General features: G+C 36.4%; 1 protein-coding gene and 1 long non-coding RNA gene across 6 annotated transcripts in view; both read right to left on the reverse strand.

The window, feature by feature from the left end:
* Nucleotides 1-18,519, reverse strand: part of Ca-beta (Ca2+-channel-protein-beta-subunit) — a 1,568,477-nt gene that overhangs the window by 1,409,308 nt on the left and 140,650 nt on the right. The gene's annotated exons all lie outside the window — the stretch shown is intronic.
* Nucleotides 7,084-18,519, reverse strand: part of LOC137240232 (uncharacterized) — a 98,349-nt gene continuing 86,913 nt past the window's right edge. Inside the window, exons 2-4 of the long non-coding RNA XR_010949642.1 lie at nucleotides 8,767-8,868; nucleotides 8,518-8,684; nucleotides 7,084-8,454 (exon numbers count right to left, since the gene is read on the reverse strand). This is a non-coding gene — a long non-coding RNA (uncharacterized lncRNA). The remainder of the gene's footprint in view (nucleotides 8,455-8,517; nucleotides 8,685-8,766; nucleotides 8,869-18,519) is intronic.

Raw genomic sequence — 18,519 nt, forward strand, 5'->3', positions numbered from 1 at the left:
TTTCCTATTAAATTGCATTTCAGCGTGTATGAACCACGCTTCAGGAGTGTGGTATGTCCTTCTGCGTAGGCGGCCTTCGGCCGCACTTTAAAAAAATAACCCTTAGCCGAACCAACACCGGCTACGCCATGACATGATTCCGGAATTTTGACTTCCAGAATTAAACATGCAGAATTTTGAAAAAGCAGAATTTTAGAAAGCAGAATTTTAGAAAGCAGAATTTTATAAAAGCAGAATTTTGTTCAAGCAGAATTTTTTTGCAATTTACAGAATTTTGTCACCCAGAATTTTGTAATACAGAATAATGACACGCTCCCATCCAAATATACACTTAAGACTTTTTAGAATATTCGGGAAAATTCCGCGATTTTCATACAAATTTTTGGCTTTCAGTAAGAATTTTTAGAATTTATCTCTCAGAAAAATTCTAAAAATTCTTACCGAAAAGTTGAAAATTTGCATACAAATTCGCGGAATTTTCCTGAGTTTTAAGTTTCTATTTGGATTGTTGGTGTTATATAATAATACATATTTTTATAAAAATAGCGACAATAATTTAAGTCGAGCCAAATTTAGGTGACTGTATATATTTTAATAATAAGTCATTATAAATTATTGTTTGTTATGTAAGCTAACACCAATATTCTTGAAATGTATGCTTATATCTCTTGAGATATCTTTGGATTTACAAGAACACTTTCTATACCACACTTGCCACATTGTACCCAAGGGACAAAAACAAGTTACTTTAGTTATAATATATTTATTGAGATTTTTACTCGAACGCCGTTAAAAAGCAAGTCACTTCGTGTCTAAGCTTTGGTGATTCGACGGGCGAATAATTTTTTTTTTTTTTTTTTGTTATAATTATATTATTTGTTATTTAAGTGGACTGTAAATTATTGACTGTATGTATTCATTGGCGGCGAGCACTGGGGGCTCCAAGGTATTGGCTGCGGGTTGAGCCATCTTGTTTTGCTTTGAAAAACCCCGCTTTGGGAAAAAAATTTAAACTATGTCTTTAGAATATTTCACTAACCAGTTGAGAATTACAAGCACACTCAATGGCTAATGAAACAAACAAACGAAAAATTTTCATGGTTTAAGTCACTTAAACACTTCGATTTCATTTGAACAAGTTCAATGTTTTACAAAGAACATAGAATAACGAAAAACAGTGTTGCATGAATATGGACGTTGTATATAAGTGTGCCGTGCAATATACTTCAACATGCCTCCTCAACGGTCATATTGGTGTATTAATATTCGATTTAAATCAATACACAAATAATTTAGCTTAAACCTAACAATTCAGTAAATTTATCGTGACTAGATCAAGCTGTTTTGGGATAAAAAATTTAAACTATGTCTTTAGAATATTTCACTAACCAGCTGAGAATTACAAGCACAGTCAATGGCTAATGAAACAAACGAACGAAAAATGTTCATAGTTTAAGTCACTTAAACACTTCGATTTCATTTGAACAAGTTGAATGTTTTACAAAGAACATAGAATAACAAAAACGGCGTTGCATGAATATGGACGTTGTATATAAGTGTGCCGTGCAATATACTTCAACAAGCCTCCTCAACGGTCATATTCGTGCATTAAAATTCGATTTAAATCAATACACAAATAATATAGCTTAAACCTAATAATTCATTAAATTTTTCGTGACTAGGTCTAGCATAATTCTTAGTTAATATATCTGCTACCATATTACTACTGCAACAATATTTTAATTCAATTTCGCCTCCTCGATAGGCATTTTCAACATAATGATACTTGATGTAAATATGTTTTCTCCTCGAATGATATACCGGGTTCTTAACAAGATTCATGGCGCTTAAGTTGTCACCATGCACTACAATCGCTTTCGGATATTGAAGGTTCATTTCATTCAATAGCTGCTTTAAATAAACTGCTTCCTTTACTACAGCTGTTAAAGCCGTATACTCCGCTTCGGTACTACTCAATGCTACCGTTGCTTGTTTTTTCGATTCATACGAAAATACGCAACCAGCGAAGAAAAATGCGTAACCAGTATAAGATTTTCGGTCGCCGCTATCGCCGCCCCAATCTGCATCAACAAAACCTTCTATGTATTTGCCGGTGCTATAGTATCTTAGCTGTTTGTTTTGCGTAGTGTTTAGATAACACAAGATTCGTTTCGCTTCTGCCATATGCTCTAAATGTGGATCATTGTTACGTTGAGCAAGTTTACATACTGAGTGTAAAATATCCGGTCGTGTACATATGGCTAAGTACATCAATGACCCCACTAGCGACTGATATTTTGTTTGATCAGCCTTCTGACTCTCACTTTTATCACAATTAACTGGATGCCCTGCATCTAATGGAACTGCAATTGACCTGAAATCATTCATTCCATATTCGCTCAACAATTTACGTATATGTGATTTTTGTCCAATATATATAGGCATTGTTTCCCCATCACGATCTATTTCCATACTCAAAAAATGTTGTACAATTCTGAAATTTGCCATGTACCATTTTTCAACAATGATTCATATTCATTTTGCATAGCTCTATATCATTCATTACTGTATTTACTTGCCATAGCTTCTTGTACTGTCTCAGGTATCTGAATGCCTTCATACTTCTTAAGTTCAAAATATTATATACTTTTTTCGGTCTACCTCTTGATCTGCTACGATAAAGACTTGGTCTACCACGGCCTCTCCTTCCATTTTCCACAGTAGGTGCTTCTTCTTCTTCAGCTGACTCGGCTGATTCAAATTCATTTTCGCTGTTTCCTGTCGATGCTGCTTGTTGCATTTCATCTTCGTCTGTATTTACATTCGTATTTACATATTTATCGCCACCGTTGTGCTGTATGACCACTTCAAGTACCTGTGCACCATCTTGTACATCATCAGCTGCATTTTTAACGGAACAATAATCATTACGTGGTATTGACGTCATACTTTCAACAAAGAACACATCTTCGCTGACAATCAATCGCCTAGCTTCACTATCATACAAACGATATGCCTTCGATGTATCAGAGTAACCCACAAATATGTACTCTTTTCCATTATCTCTGAACTTATTGTTTTGTCGCTTATCTAATGCAATTGTAACCGAACTAAAAATACGTAAATGAGATACCGTCGGCTTATAATTATGCCATACTTTAAATGGGGTTTGCGCATATAACGCCCTTGTTGGTGACCGGTTTCGTAAATAAGCTGCAGTATTCACAGCCCCTGCCCATAACGATTCATTTACACCTGAACTCAGCAACATACATCTTTCCATCTCGATAAGAGTTCGGTTGAACCGCTCTGCCACACCATTCTGCTGGGGTGTATAGGGCACGGTAAGCTGTCTCACTATACTATTATCTTTTAAATATTTGTCAAAAACATTATAAATAAATTCTATACCATTATCGCTACGCAGACTTTTAAGTTTATTTACCAATCTGGCACTCAGCCATAAGCTTAAATTCTTTAAACTTTTCAAAGACTTCATCGTTTGTTCGTAAAAAATAAACAAATACATAGCGCGACTTATCGTCAATGAAAGTTCAAACATATCTTGCACCACTAATTGATTCATTTATCATAGGGCCACACACATCTGTATGTACTAAACCCAAAGCATCTACTGCTCTGTTTTCAGCATTGTTATATGGTTTATGTGTACACTTCCTTTGCATACATACGGTACAAGTCATATATTTTGGTATGCTCACATTCAATCCTCGCACCATTTGTTTGTCGTTCAAATCTTTTATGCTAGCAAAATTGAGATGGCCATAACGAGAATGCCATTTATTTACCTCTTCAACTGATTTCCTTGCAAAAAAACAATGTGTTTTTATTTGCTTCAAATATAAACAAATCACTGACACTATTTGCACGTAAAATTGTACCTCCGTGCTTGTTCTTGATTGTTGTTGCGTTTCCATAAAATTCCACGCTGTATCCACTGTTGACTGCCCTTGAAACTGATACAAAATTGCATTGCAACCCTTACACATATAACAGGTTCACCAGTGTTACGTCAAACTTGTTGGATTTCAACCCCACAACTCTTCTGCCTGTAGCCAACATCTTGTTGTCGCCAGGTAGCATGATTTCTTCTTCATATTTCTCAAATTCAACGAAAATATTTCGATTACAACATAAATGTGATGAGGCGTCACTGTCAACGCACCAAACGTCTGCATTTAATTTCATTTAATAAATAAATAATAAATGTAAGGCGCGATAACCTCCGAAGAGATCTAAGGCCGGGCTTCTCTTCCAATTTGCGTCGTGCTCCTCTTGATTTTTCCCTACAAATTGGCCGGACGGGATCTACATGTTTTATGCCGACTCCGAACGGCATCTGCAAAGCAGATGAGTTTTCACTGAGAGCTTTTCATGGCAGAAATACAATCGGAGCGCTTGCCAGACACTGCCGAGGGGCGACCCCGCTTAGAAAAATTTTCTTCTAATTGAAAATCTTATTTCTAAAATTTTGTTGTTGCTTTGCCTGGGAGTTGAACCCAGGGCATGCGGTGTGATAGGCGGAGCACGCTACCATCACACCACGGTGGCAAATAATCCGTTCTTGTTATTGTAGTTGTCGCCTTTCTGATGATTCTGTTGTTGTTTCTCTCTGCACTCGGCTGCAAAGTGGCATTTCTTGCCACAACAATTTGAATTTTGATGCTTGTTTTTGTTGTTGTTTGATGTACCCGACCATGTGTTTGCCTGTTAATTTTTTGCTGTATATTTTGCGCATGTATTTTGGCGCACCATAAATGCTTGTACGTGACCTTCTGTATTTTCAGACTTCGGACACTTGCGTCGCCCGCCTTCTTCTATTAGCTTAATCTTTACAGCACTTAGCTTTGGAAGATCATCTCTTGATTCCAATGCAACCACCAAACTTTCGAAAGATTTTGGCAAACTGGCGAGTAGCATTCTCACTAAAAACTCATCTTGAAGCGATACGGTAATTTCTCCAAGCTTCTCTGCCACTGTCACAAAATTACGCACATATTGTTGCACGCACTCACCATCGGTCATACGCATTCGAAGTAACATGCCAACCTAAACCGCACTGCGTTTTTTTAGCGCACGCAAACCGGCGTTTTTTGTTCTAACCCAAATAAGTAAGCGTTGCGACAGTTTATAGCATGTGTGCAAACGTCAAATCTAAATGCCACGCAGAACAAAAATTGGAAATCGAGTTAGGTTTTTACGCAGCAAATTCAATTTGGGTTACTCTCATACAAGTTGTATGTGCATGAGACATTTTTGACAGAAAATGACTTGCGTGCGTTTATATTAAGTTGTCATGTAAGCGTTTGAATAGCGTCACTTTTCATATTGGCCCTTTTGGTCTGTGCACATCGCGAAGTATTCCATGATTCATTTGCCGTCGTACAATTTTTATCTGCATAACGCCAATGCTTAAAATAATTGTAGCAGATGCTTTTTCATCTTTAGCTTTCCATGTTAAAACTTCTTTATTGTCGCCATTTTCCGCAGGCTCTGAACAAGCTTCACTACCAGAAGTTACTGCCCACAATTCTTGATGTATTAGTACACGCTTGAGCTGGATGCTCCACGAGTCATAATTGGACTCATCCAATTTCGCAAAATTGATCAGAGACGAACTCATCGTTGCTATACAAACTTATTGTATACGTATATATTGCGTTTCACCAATTATTTCTTTTTGGTGACTATTCTCGCACTTACTATGTTCTAGGTACCAAGGAATTTGCACCTGATCACATAATCTCTTGAAATTTATGCTTATATCTCTTGAGATATCTTTGGATTTACAAGAACACTTTCTATACCACACTTGCTTCTGGTACCCAATGGAGAAAAACAAGTTACTTCAGTTATAATATATTTATTGAGATGTTTACTCGGACCCAGTTAAAAAGCAAGTCATACCGATTTCATTTGAACAAGTTGAATGTTTTACAAAGAACATAGAATAACGAAAAAAAGGTTTGCTTGAATATGAACGTTGTATATAAGTGTGCCGTGCAATATACTTCAACAAATATTCTGGCTTGCATTGACTGACAATTGTAATAAAAATGTCAACTCTTTCTATAATTTTTAATGTTTCAATGAAAACTAAAATATTGCAATTGTCAGTCACTGCAAGCCAGCATATGGATGTAACATAAAATTAATTAATATATAAGTACTTACATATGTTTGTGTTGAATTGTTGATAAATTGTTTTATATTGTAAATTCAATCTCCCTCTTTCCTGACTATGCGACTTTAAAAGAGCTAGGCCCGTTAATCGCTCCTCTTTCATTACAATACGCAACCAGGTTTTAAGGCGCTGAAGATTTGAAAAACTCCTTTCGGCGGTTGCGTTACTAACTGGAAGCGTAGCCAGAATACAAAGCAACTTGTGGAAAAGTATAGCTATCACACATACTCAGAACCTCTAATGCAAAAGCAATAAGTTAAGCTTAAATTCCGGTTAAATAATTATAAGGTGAAAATAACAAGTGTTCACTTTGTTTTGGGAAAACCCTCATTTTTTATTTATGTTGATGAGAAAGTTTGTTTCATGAAAAATTTACGCTTATTGTGAACCCTAAACAACCTGTTGGAAAGTATATCTTATTATTCCGTTTTTCGAGGTCGTGTATTGAAAGCTCTTATACAGGTTTTGAAACATTATAAATGTGTTAATTAGGCTAATTCACGACTATTTTTATTAGTTATCTTAGCTGAAAAATACTAAAAGTTGATCCACATTTAAGCAACTCTCCACATTGTTCATAAAGTACGAGCCCTTGACTTTCAAAGAATTTCTACTGCATTAACCGAATTTCGGACCAGATGAAGATAGGTACCATCAACTACTAAGAGCTTACATATTTTTTTATCTTTATGTAGAATTATGTATAGTATAAGTCAGATTACCTGACGTGAATGTATTACTGTTGCCAAATAGTAACGCGATGTAGGGACTAAAATTCGCGAAGGCCTATATAAATAATTTTTTTGTGACATTTTAAAAATATTGGTCCTTCTTTTGTTTTTCCAAAAGGAATTTTTGTTCAGAAAAAAGATGTGGTGTGTCAACCGTGATCATGTAATAGCGACCAAGGCTGCCAAATTTCAGCGAAAAGTACGCAATTCTTTCTTCAAATACCAGAATGGTAAATTTTTTCTGCTGATTTTACCCACAGCGAAACAAATGGAAATTGTAAATGAATATATATTTAAACTATTCATTTCATAAAATATTTCAACCGAAGTATTATAAATTGCAGATCTTGGGAGAGGGAGCGATTAGGACGATCTTATAGATTATACATCGCCTGGATCCGACACTGGTTTTCGCTCCTCGGCACAAATGTAGGTAGGTTTTTAGTGTGAATGTTCTTGCTACTTGTTGTACTTGACAATTTAAGGTTATTGCTCTTTATATACGCTTTTTAAATATTTTTCTTATTTATTTGTTTCACACACAAACAAGGATTTCCGGAACTGTTCTCTTCCACAATTTCTAAATACACATTACTTTATTTCTCTTCTTTCACGCTTTTCCTTCTTTCTAATTTTGCTGGTTTGTGGGTGTGTGTATAAATTTTCTATTTCCTCGTCACTGCGTCTGCTCAATTTTATTACTTTTATATGTGTTTCTAACGGTGCTTTTATTTTGCACAACACTGCTTTTATTATTATTCACTATTCAATATTTTCTCTTTTGCCTGATTTTAGGCGCACTAATTAATTATATTAGTTTGTAGTAGCACATTTTTAGGCGTACAGGCAGGATAGCCAAATTTTAGTTACAATGAAAATTATTTTTTTTTAATATATTTCAATTATAATTTATTAAAATCTATTAATATTTTTGTTTAACAAATTTCAAAGAATGAAAATTTTGATGTTACAAAATCCAACATTGAAAAATAACATTTGGATACACATTGAGAATTGCAAAAATCCAAAGTAATAAATTTACAAAGGTTAATTAAATTAAATTAATAAAAATTAATCCATTACTAATACCCTACAGAGGATAAATTCGTTTTCCCTTATGACTAACTCCTTCTCTCTTGCTATAGTTTCTGCTTCTTGAATGCCATTGCTTCAGCTACAAAGTTTATGGAATTTTTATTTATGTTTGTAGGTATGTCACCATGCTGCCACCTTGTATCGTTCCGCCATGATAATGTCCGAAGCTGCTGTCCGGCTGCATATACCTTTACAGCTCATGCCTGCTGTTGGACTCTGAGAGCTCGTGGTTGGTGTCATGCTAGAAGAGAATACCGGAACATGAGAGCTTTCCGTAATTCGGTTTCAATTATTTGGCCTTCTTCAGTCAATTCGGTTATTTGGCCCTCTTCAATTAAATTTATCATTGTGTCTTCGATTACGGAAGACTCGCAAATCCGGCTTACTGCTCGTAAAAAGATGTGCACATTTTTAGCAAAGTTCCTTGGAAAAAAATGTTGGCTATTGTAATTAATCGGCAAAGAAATACTTTAAGAACCTACATACCTTTCATGGTATCGCCGGTCATGATCCCTGCTTCCGTCGACCCCCCATGCTTTGGCTTTATTGTAGCCAGGCGTCGTGTTCCTCACTTTTGCACGCACCAGCTTCCACTCAATTGTGACATTCTTCTCCTCGCAAAACCGCTTATGGTAAACTTGAGCGTACGTCCTCTGCAAAATAAACGTATGCAGGTATGTATATATGTATATTTCCAAATAATTTTATTTTACTTCTGTGCAAACAAAAACAAACCTCAAGTAGCCCATTTTTCAGCAAATATTCAAAAAGAGACTTCTTCATCTGCTACCGTCCATCTCCGAGTAGGGTTGCAGCGAATGCGCTTGCGAAATCGAGCTAAAAAATAATGAACTGAACATTGACGAAATTAAATATTTCACGTAGTTAGGGGCTCAGACTGACAGTAAAATGTGTTTTTGAAAGAGGTCATGTAGATTTATTAGTAGAAAATACAAGCTGAATGTTTATAAATCCATCATTGAGCGGCATTTCATATATCCCCCACAATACTCTTTATTGCCAATGAAATACAGGTAGACTAGCTACAAGTTATGCAAAATAAAGCTATGCGATGTAACTTAAACATGACATACAGTACTCCCATAAAAACATGATCGAAGCACTAAATTGGTTGAGTGTAAAACAGCTAATATTCTTCCATAGTATGAAATTTGTATTCAATATCCAGCATGGTGTATTACCAAATTTCCTTGGTTAAAATCTTATATATGTAAATAAAACGCATTAATACGTAATCTGGGCAAATAATAATTTTAGATTACGTCTTTTGAAAACAGAAATGGTGTTAAACATACTGAATTCATATGGAAACTCTGCAACCCACATATTTACTTAATGAGCATCTCTGATTTATTATAAATTAATATCATTATAATTTACCCTTCATCAATTACTCATTCACTTCGAATTAAACTGAATTACTGAATAAACGTGTGTCGTTTTACTCTGCTTCTACGGACTTTAAGTAAGTAATTATATAACAGGTTATGGACCACAGCTGCTATAACCACTACACAGGAAAATCAAGAAGATGAGTTCTTCATTATATTCAATCGAGAAATTAAATGACTCTTAACTACGATTCATGGAGTCTAGAAATAAAAACTGATATCGTTCATCAATACATATGGAGCGTCGTACCAGGCGAAGAAGCCAAACCAATTCCCACTGACAAGAATGAAATCGAAGTAAATGAACAACACCGAGTGCATACAACAATATTTGTGTAATTTTTCGTCAACTGTGGACAAATTAGCAGAAATAGGAGTCAGTATCCATGAGGAATCATATGTACATAAAAATGTTATTCGCTAGTTTGCCCAAGCCATATGAAAATCTTGTTGTTGGGCTGGAAAGTAGAGACGATTTACCAAAATTCGCTGCATTAAAAATAAAATTTACTGAAGAAGGCCAACGTAGAGACACGAAAAGAAGAATCACCTAACAGCAAGGTTGAAGTATATATGGCGCGAGCGGACAACGGAAAAAGAACTTTAAAAGAGAACAATAACAACAAACAAGATGCTAGCACCAAAAATTCGTACAAGTATAATAAATTGAAATGCGGTAATTGATGGTAGAATCATAAGTGTTCTTTATTTGGAAATTACTTTCCCTTTTATACAAAATATTCTTATTCTACAGATACCTATTTACTCTAATACTTACAAATTAAGTTTACATATTTCCTGTATGCGAAGTCAGCATATTGAAATGACCTTATTTAGGTACGTGAGTACATATGTGTGTATATGGCCAAAGTGTATAAGTCTGCGTAACCAATTGACCGATATAAATAAATATGTGGAGTATATGTGCATACTTAGCAATTCGGTATTAATATATCGTGACGTGTGAGGTCTGCATGTGTGTAAATATGTATTGAACAATTGAATATAGTGAAAGCGGAACTAATTCTAAGTGCACATCGCACCACCGGCCTTTGGATAATGGTTATACATAATTTGTGCCCCAATTATGTGTGCATATTCTTATTGGCATTGACATGATTAAGTGTGCCGTTCCGTATATTTTACGTTTAATGACCCATCTAATTTGCTTCGATTTACAAAATTTCAGTTGTTGTGTGGTAGTAATTTATGACATAATGGTAACTTGATGCCAAAAGTAATGAGTTTGTTTGTTTATGTGGTATATTTGTTTTTATTTGTTCACATTTGTTTTGCATGTGTACCCATGTACGAAAGTCAGCATTTTCGTTTGTTTTTTCTTCTTTTTTACATTTGAACATATCATGCTGCTTTTAGTTTTTTTTTTCTTTGCATGTGTACAAATTGAGTTCACATTTGTTTCTTGTTTTTTGTTGTTTTTCTTTTTGTTTTTTGTTAAATTGTTTTGGATATTACTGAAGGTCTTATATTGTTTTAAGCCTATTTTTATGAATTATAATTGCCTTATCTTTACTGTCCTATCGCTATTTCCTATTCTGTGTGGTATTAATGAAAAATTGTTATTTTTATCAACATTTTTTACTCTATAAGGTTTAAGTGTTATTATTTTCTTACCTATTTTTCTACTGTATAGAAAATTGAAGTGAATTTATTTTTCATTTAATATTTACTTCTAAGGGAATTAAAGTAACAACATTTTTCCTATTGATATGTTCTATTCTACCGGGCCCTTATATATCTACTATCTAACTTAACTAGGTATGCATATAAATATTTATATTTATTTCTTTACTGTGTTATTTCTACCAAACAATAAAGATAAATGATTCTTACATTAACTATTTTTATTAAACAACGCCTTCTCATTGTTATTTTGATTTCATTTGGGTTCTATTATTACTTAGAACATGGGGAATAAGATAAAAAAAGCTGTAGCTAATTATACGGAAAATTGAGAAGCTGGAGTTGATGGAAAAGCAAGGTAGTTATGTAGTAGGAGTAGTTCAACTAATGGGTAAAAGGAAGGTACAGTGGATGCAAACATTTTTCATATCTTTAAATATTCTTTTTATATCTTTCACATTTTCCAGCAATGTTTTTTTTTTCTGATATTATATGTCATGCGATTTCTGGCCGGCCACCAATGCAGAATCGTCATGATATGTATGAAGAATTATTTTAATTTTATCGCGATTTGTCACATTCACAACCTCTAGGTTTAGTGTAATTATTAGATCTTTGAGAACTGGGGTATTTATTTTCTTTTTAAATTTTCCTACTGCAGTATATATTATTTTTGACCAATTTGTCTCCTAAGGGACAACTATCTTTTTATTTCTTTACAAGTGCTAGATTGCCGGTATTTTTTATCCTGGTCGAGTATTGTCCTAAGTTAATATCCTCCTCTACAATCAGGTTGCTTGTATTTTTTATGCTACCATTGTTCTATCCTTTGGGACGAAAACGAGCGCGACTACTCTAATTATTGCAAATTTATATAGCGCTTTATATATATAACTAGCAGACCCGGCAGACGTTGTTCTGCCCTAAATTTGGCCTATCTGCATACATTTTAATAAGCTTTTTCCGTCTAACTCTGCCCTACCCCTCTACACTTTTTCCTAATCTTTTTATTCACTCCTTCCTCCGTCTTTTTCGCTTCATCTCCATCTTCGTCTCATTCTATCTCTTTCTCAGTCTCCTTCTCTCTTTTCTCTTCTCTCAAGTTTTTCTCCTTCTTCTTCATCTCTTATTGCCAGTCCCAGAGGGTGGTATGTATTTTGTTCCAGTCCCATTCCGAGTCTCGATCCCAGTCCCCCTCCGAGTCTCAATCTCAGTCCCAGTCCTAGTCCTAATCCCAGTCCCAGTCCGTCTCTGGTATACTTCCCGGAAAAAAGCATCGTAAATACTAATATAGGTAAATTTATATACGAAATTTCAGGCAAATCGAATAGGACGTATGTAAATAGGTATGTGGGTATTATTAATTCTTGTCTTTATTTCGGCGTAGCATGCATATTTATCAGTTTTGCCAGGTTGATGCGACTAAATCGAATATCACAATGAACTTTAGAGCTCTCAGCAACAGCTTTCATTTGATATCCATAATACACACACATTCTAGGGGTATACGGGTCCATGTTTTGGGCTATATCTCGAGACCCTAGTAACTCAGCAGTGTAAAACTTACTCTGTATTATAGCACACATCAACAGCTTCAATTTGATACCCACAATGTAAAAACACATTCTAGGTGTATCCGGGTCCACGTTTTGGGATAGATCTCGAGACCCTAGCCTCCCAGTTGTATTAAAATTATCCTATACTATAGCACTCATCAACAGCTTTCATTTGATATCCATATTGTATAAACACATTCTGGGGGTACCCGGGTCCACGTTTTGGGCTATATCTCGAGACCCTAGCCTCCCAGTTGTATGGACATTATCCTGTACTATAGCACTCATCAACAGATTTCATTTGATATCCATATTGTATAAACACATTCTAGGGGTACCCGGGTCCACGTTTTGGGCTATATCTGGAGACTCTAGCCTCCCAGTTGTATGGACATTATCCTGTACTATAGCACTCATCAACAGTTTTCATTTGATATCCATATTGTATAAACACATTGTAGGGGTACCCGGGTCCACGTTTTGGGATATATCTCGAGACTCTAGCCTCCCAGTTGTATGCAAATTACTCTGTACTATAGCACTCATCAACAGTTTTCATTTGATATCCATATTGTATAAACACATTCTAGGGGTACCCGGGTCCACTTTTTGGGCTATATCTCGAGACCCTAGCATGCCAGTTGTATGAAAATTATCCTGTACTATAGCACTCATTAACAGCTTTCATTTGATATCCATATTGTATAAACACATTCTAGGGGTACCCGGGTCCACGTTTTGGGCTATATCTGGAGACTCTAGCCTCCCAGTTGTATGAAAATTATCCTGTACTATAGCACTCATCAACAGTTTTCATTTGATATCCATATTGTATAAACACATTCTAGGGGTACCCGGGTCCACGTTTTGGGCTATATCTCGAGACTCTAGCCTGCCAGTTGTATGGACATTATCCTGTACTATAGCACTCATCAATAGCTTTCATTTGATATCCATATTGCATAAACACATTCTAGGGGTACTCCGGTCCACGTTTGGTCTCAAGACCCTAGGCACGTAGCGAAAAAAAAGGTAGACTTTGGCGGTATATAAAAACTTAATATAAAAACACATTCTAGGTGTATCCGGGTCCATGTTTTGGCCTATATCTCGAGACCGTAGTCACCCAGCGGTGTAAAACTTACTCTGTACTAAAGCATACATCAACAGCTTCAATTTGATACCCATAAGGTAAAAACACATTCTATGTGTATCCGGGTCCACGCTTTGGGCTATATTTCGAAACCCTAGCCACCCAGTTGTATGAAAATTATCCTGTACTATAGCACTCATCAACAGTTTTCATTAGATATCCATATTGTATAAACACATTCTAGGGGTAGGTACCCGGGTCCACTTTTTGGGATATATCTCGAGACCCTAGCTTGCCAGTTGTATGAAAATTATCCTGTACTATAGCACTCATTAACAGCTTTCATTTGATATCCATATTGTATAAACACATTCTAGGGGTACCCGGGTCCACGTTTTGGGCTATATTTCGAGACCTTAGCCTCCCAGTTGTATGAAAATTATCCTGTACTATAGCACTCATCAACAGTTTTCATTTGATACCCATAAGGTAAAAACACATTCTAGGTGTATCCGGGTCCACGTTTTAGGCTATATTTCGAGACCCTAGCCTCCCAGTTGTATGAAAATTATCCTTTACTATAGCACTCATCAACAGTTTTAATTTGATATCCATATTGTATAAACACATTCTAGGGGTACCCGGGTCCACTTTTTGGGCTATATCTCGAGACCCTAGCTTGCCAGTTGAATGAAAATTATCCTGTACTATAGCACTCATTAACAGGTTTCATTTGATATCCATATTGTATAAACACATTCTAGGGGTACCCTGGTCCACGTTTTGGGCTATATTTCGAGACCCTAGCCTCCCAGTTGTATGAAAATTATCCTGTACTATAGCACTCATCAACAGTTTTCATTTGATATCCATATTGTATAAACACATTCTAGGGGTACCCGGGTCCACTTTTTGGGCCATATCTCGAGACTCTAATCTCCCAGTTTATAAAAATTATCCTGTACTATAGCACTCATCAACAACTTTCATTTGATATCCATATTGTATAAACACATTCTAGGGGTACCCGGGTTTACGTTTTGGGCTATATCTCGAGACCTTAGCCTCCCCGTTGTATGAAAATTATCCTGTACTATAGCACTCATCAACAGCTTTCATTTGATATCCATATTGTATAAACACATTCTAGGGGTAACTGGGTCCTCGGTTTGGGCTATATCTCGAGACCCTATCCTCCCAGTTGTATGAAAATTATCCTGTACTATAGCACTCATCAACAGCTTTCATTTGATAACCATATTGTATAAACACATTCTAGGGGTACCCGGGTCCACGTTTTGGGCTATATCTCGAGACCCCAGCCTCCCAGTTGTATGAAAATTATCCTGTACTATAGCACTCCTCAACAGCTTTCATTTGATATCCGTATTGTATAAACACATTCTAGGGGTACCCGGGTCCACGTTTTGGGCGATGTCTCAAGACCCTAGTCCCCCAGTTGTATGAAAATTATCCTGTACTATAGCACTCATCAACAGCTTTCATTTGATATCCATATTGTAGAAACACATTTTAGGGGTACCCGGGTCCACGTTTTGGGTTATATCTCGAGACCCTAGCCTCCCAGTTGTATGTAAATTATCCTGTACTATAGCACTCATCAACAGCTTTCATTTGACATCCATATTGTATAAACACATTCTAGGGGTACCCGAGTCCACGTTTTGGGCTATATCTCGAGACCCTAGCTTGCCAGTTGTATGAAAATTACCCTGTACTATAGCACTCATTAACAGCTTTCATTTGATATCCACAATGTATAAACACATTCTAGAGTACCCGTTTTGTGCTATATCTGGAGACTCTAGCCTCCCAGTTGTATGAAAATTATCCTGTACTATAGCACTCATCAACAGTTTTCATTTGATATCCATATTGTATAAACACATTCTAGGGGTACCCGGGTCCACGTTTTGGGCTATATCTCGAGACTCTAGCCTCCCAGTTGCATGAAAATTATCCTGTACTATAGCACTAATCAATAGGTTTCATTTGATATCCATATTGTATAAACACATTCTAGGGGTACCCCGGTCCACGTTTGGTCTCAAGACCCTAGGCACGTAGCGAAAAAAAGGGTAGACTTTGGCGGTATATAAAAACATAATATAAAAACACATTCTAGGTGTATCCGGGTCCATGTTTTGGCCTATATCTCGAGAACGTAGTCACCCAGCGGTGTAAAACTTACTCTGTACTAAAGCATACATCAACAGCTTCAATTTGATACCCATAAGGTAAAAACACATTCTATGTGTATCCGGGGCCACGCTTTGGGCTGTATTTCGAGACCCTAGCCTCCCAGTTGTATGAAAATTATGCTGTACTATAGCACTCATCAACAGTTTTCATTTGATATCCATATTGTATAAACACATTCTAGGGGTACCCGGGTCCACTTTTTGGGATATATCTCGAGACCCTAGCTTGCCAGTTGTATGAAAATTATCCTGTACTATAGCACTCATTAACAGCTTTCATTTGATATCCATATTGTATAAACACATTCTAGGGGTACACGGGTCCACGTTTTGGGCTATATTTCGAGACCTTAGCCTCCCAGTTGTATGAAAATTATCCTGTACTATAGCACTCATCAACAGTTTTCATTTGATATCCATATTGTATAAACACATTCTAGGGGTACCCGGGTCCACTTTCTGGGCTATATCTCGAGACCCTAGCTTGCCAGTTGTATGAAAATTATCCTGTAATATAGCACTCATTAACAGCTTTCATTTGATATTCATAATGTATAAACACATTCTAGGGGTACCCGGGTCCATGTTTTGGCCTATATTTCGAGACCCTAATCCCTCAGCGGTGTAAAACTTACTCTGTATTATAGCACACATCAACAGCTTCAATTTGATACCCATAATATAAAAACAGATTCTACGTGTATCCGGGTCCACTTTCTGGGCTATATCGCGAGACCCTAGCTTGCCAGTTGTATGAAAATTATCCTGTAATATAGCACTCATTAACAGCTTTCATTTGATATCCATATGGTATAAACACATTCTAGGGGTACACGGGTCCACGTTTTGGGCTATATTTCGAGACCTTAGCCTCCCAGTTGTATGAAAATTATCCTGTACTATAGCACTCATCAACAGTTTTCAGTCTCGAGACCCTAGCTTGCCAGTTGTATGAAAATTATCCTGTACTATAGCACTCATCAACAGTTTTCAGTCTCGAGACCCTAGCTTGCCAGTTGTATGAAAATTATCCTGTAATATAGCACTCATTAACAGCTTTCATTTGATATTCATAATGTATAAACACATTCTAGGGGTACCCGGGTCCATGTTTTGGCCTATATTTCGAGACCCTAATCCCTCAGCGGTGTAAAACTTACTCTGTAATATAGCACACATCAACAGCTTCAATTTGATACCCATAATATATAAACACATTCTAGGGGTACCCGGGTCCACTTTCTGGACTATATCTCGAGACCCTAGCTTGCCAGTTGTATGAAAATTATCCTGTAATATAGCACTCATTAACAGCTTTCATTTGATATCCATATTGTATAAACACATTCTAGGGGTACACGGGTCCACGTTTTGGGCTATATTTCGAGACCTTAGCCTCCCAGTTGTATGAAAATTATCCTGTACTATAGCACTCATCAACAGTTTTCATTTGATATCCATATTGTATAAACACATTCTAGGGGTACCCGGGTCCACTTTCTGGGCTATATCTCGAGACCCTAGCTTGCCAGTTGTATGAAAATTATCCTGTAATATAGCACTCATTAACAGGTTTCATTTGATATCCATATTGTATAAACACATTCTAGGGGTACCCTGGTCCACGTTTTGGGCTATATTTCGAGACCCTAGCCTCCCAATTGTATGAAAATTATCCTGTACTATAGCACTCATCAACAGTTTTCATTTGATATCCATATTGTATAAACACATTCTAGGGGTACCCGGGTCCACTTTTTGGGCTATATCTCGAGACTCTAATCTCCCAGTTGTATGAAAATTATCCTGTACTATAGCACTCATCAACAGTTTTCATTTGATATCCATATTGTATAAACACATTCTAGGGGTACACGGGTCCACGTTTTGGGCTATATTTCGAGACCTTAGCCTCCCAGTTGTATGAAAATTATCCTGTACTATAGCACTCATCAACAGTTTTCATTTGATATCCATATTGTATAAACACATTCTAGGGGTACCCGGGTCCACTTTCTGGGCTATATCTCGAGACCCTAGCTTGCCAGTTGTATGAAAATTATCCTGTAATATAGCACTCATTAACAGCTTTCATTTGATATCCATATTGTATAAACACATTCTAGGGGTACACGGGTCCACGTTTTGGGCTATATTTCGAGACCTTAGCCTCCCAGTTGTATGAAAATTATCCTGTACTATAGCACTCATCAACAGTTTTCATTTGATATCCATATTGTATAAACACATTCTAGGGGTACCCGGGTCCACTTTCTGGGCTATATCTCGAGACCCTAGCTTGCCAGTTGTATGAAAATTATCCTGTAATATAGCACTAATTAACAGGTTTCATTTGATATCCATATTGTATAAACACATTCTAGGGGTACCCTGGTCCACGTTTTGGGCTATATTTCGAGACCCTAGCCTCCCAGTTGTATGAAAATTATCGTGTACTATAGCACTCATCAACAGTTTTCATTTGATATCCATATTATATAAACACATTCTAGGGGTACCCGGGTCCACTTTTTGGGCTATATCTCGAGACTCTAATCTCC

Source organism: Eurosta solidaginis, chromosome 2, assembly GCF_040869045.1.
Source record: "Eurosta solidaginis isolate ZX-2024a chromosome 2, ASM4086904v1, whole genome shotgun sequence".
Taxonomy (NCBI): domain Eukaryota; kingdom Metazoa; phylum Arthropoda; class Insecta; order Diptera; family Tephritidae; genus Eurosta; species Eurosta solidaginis.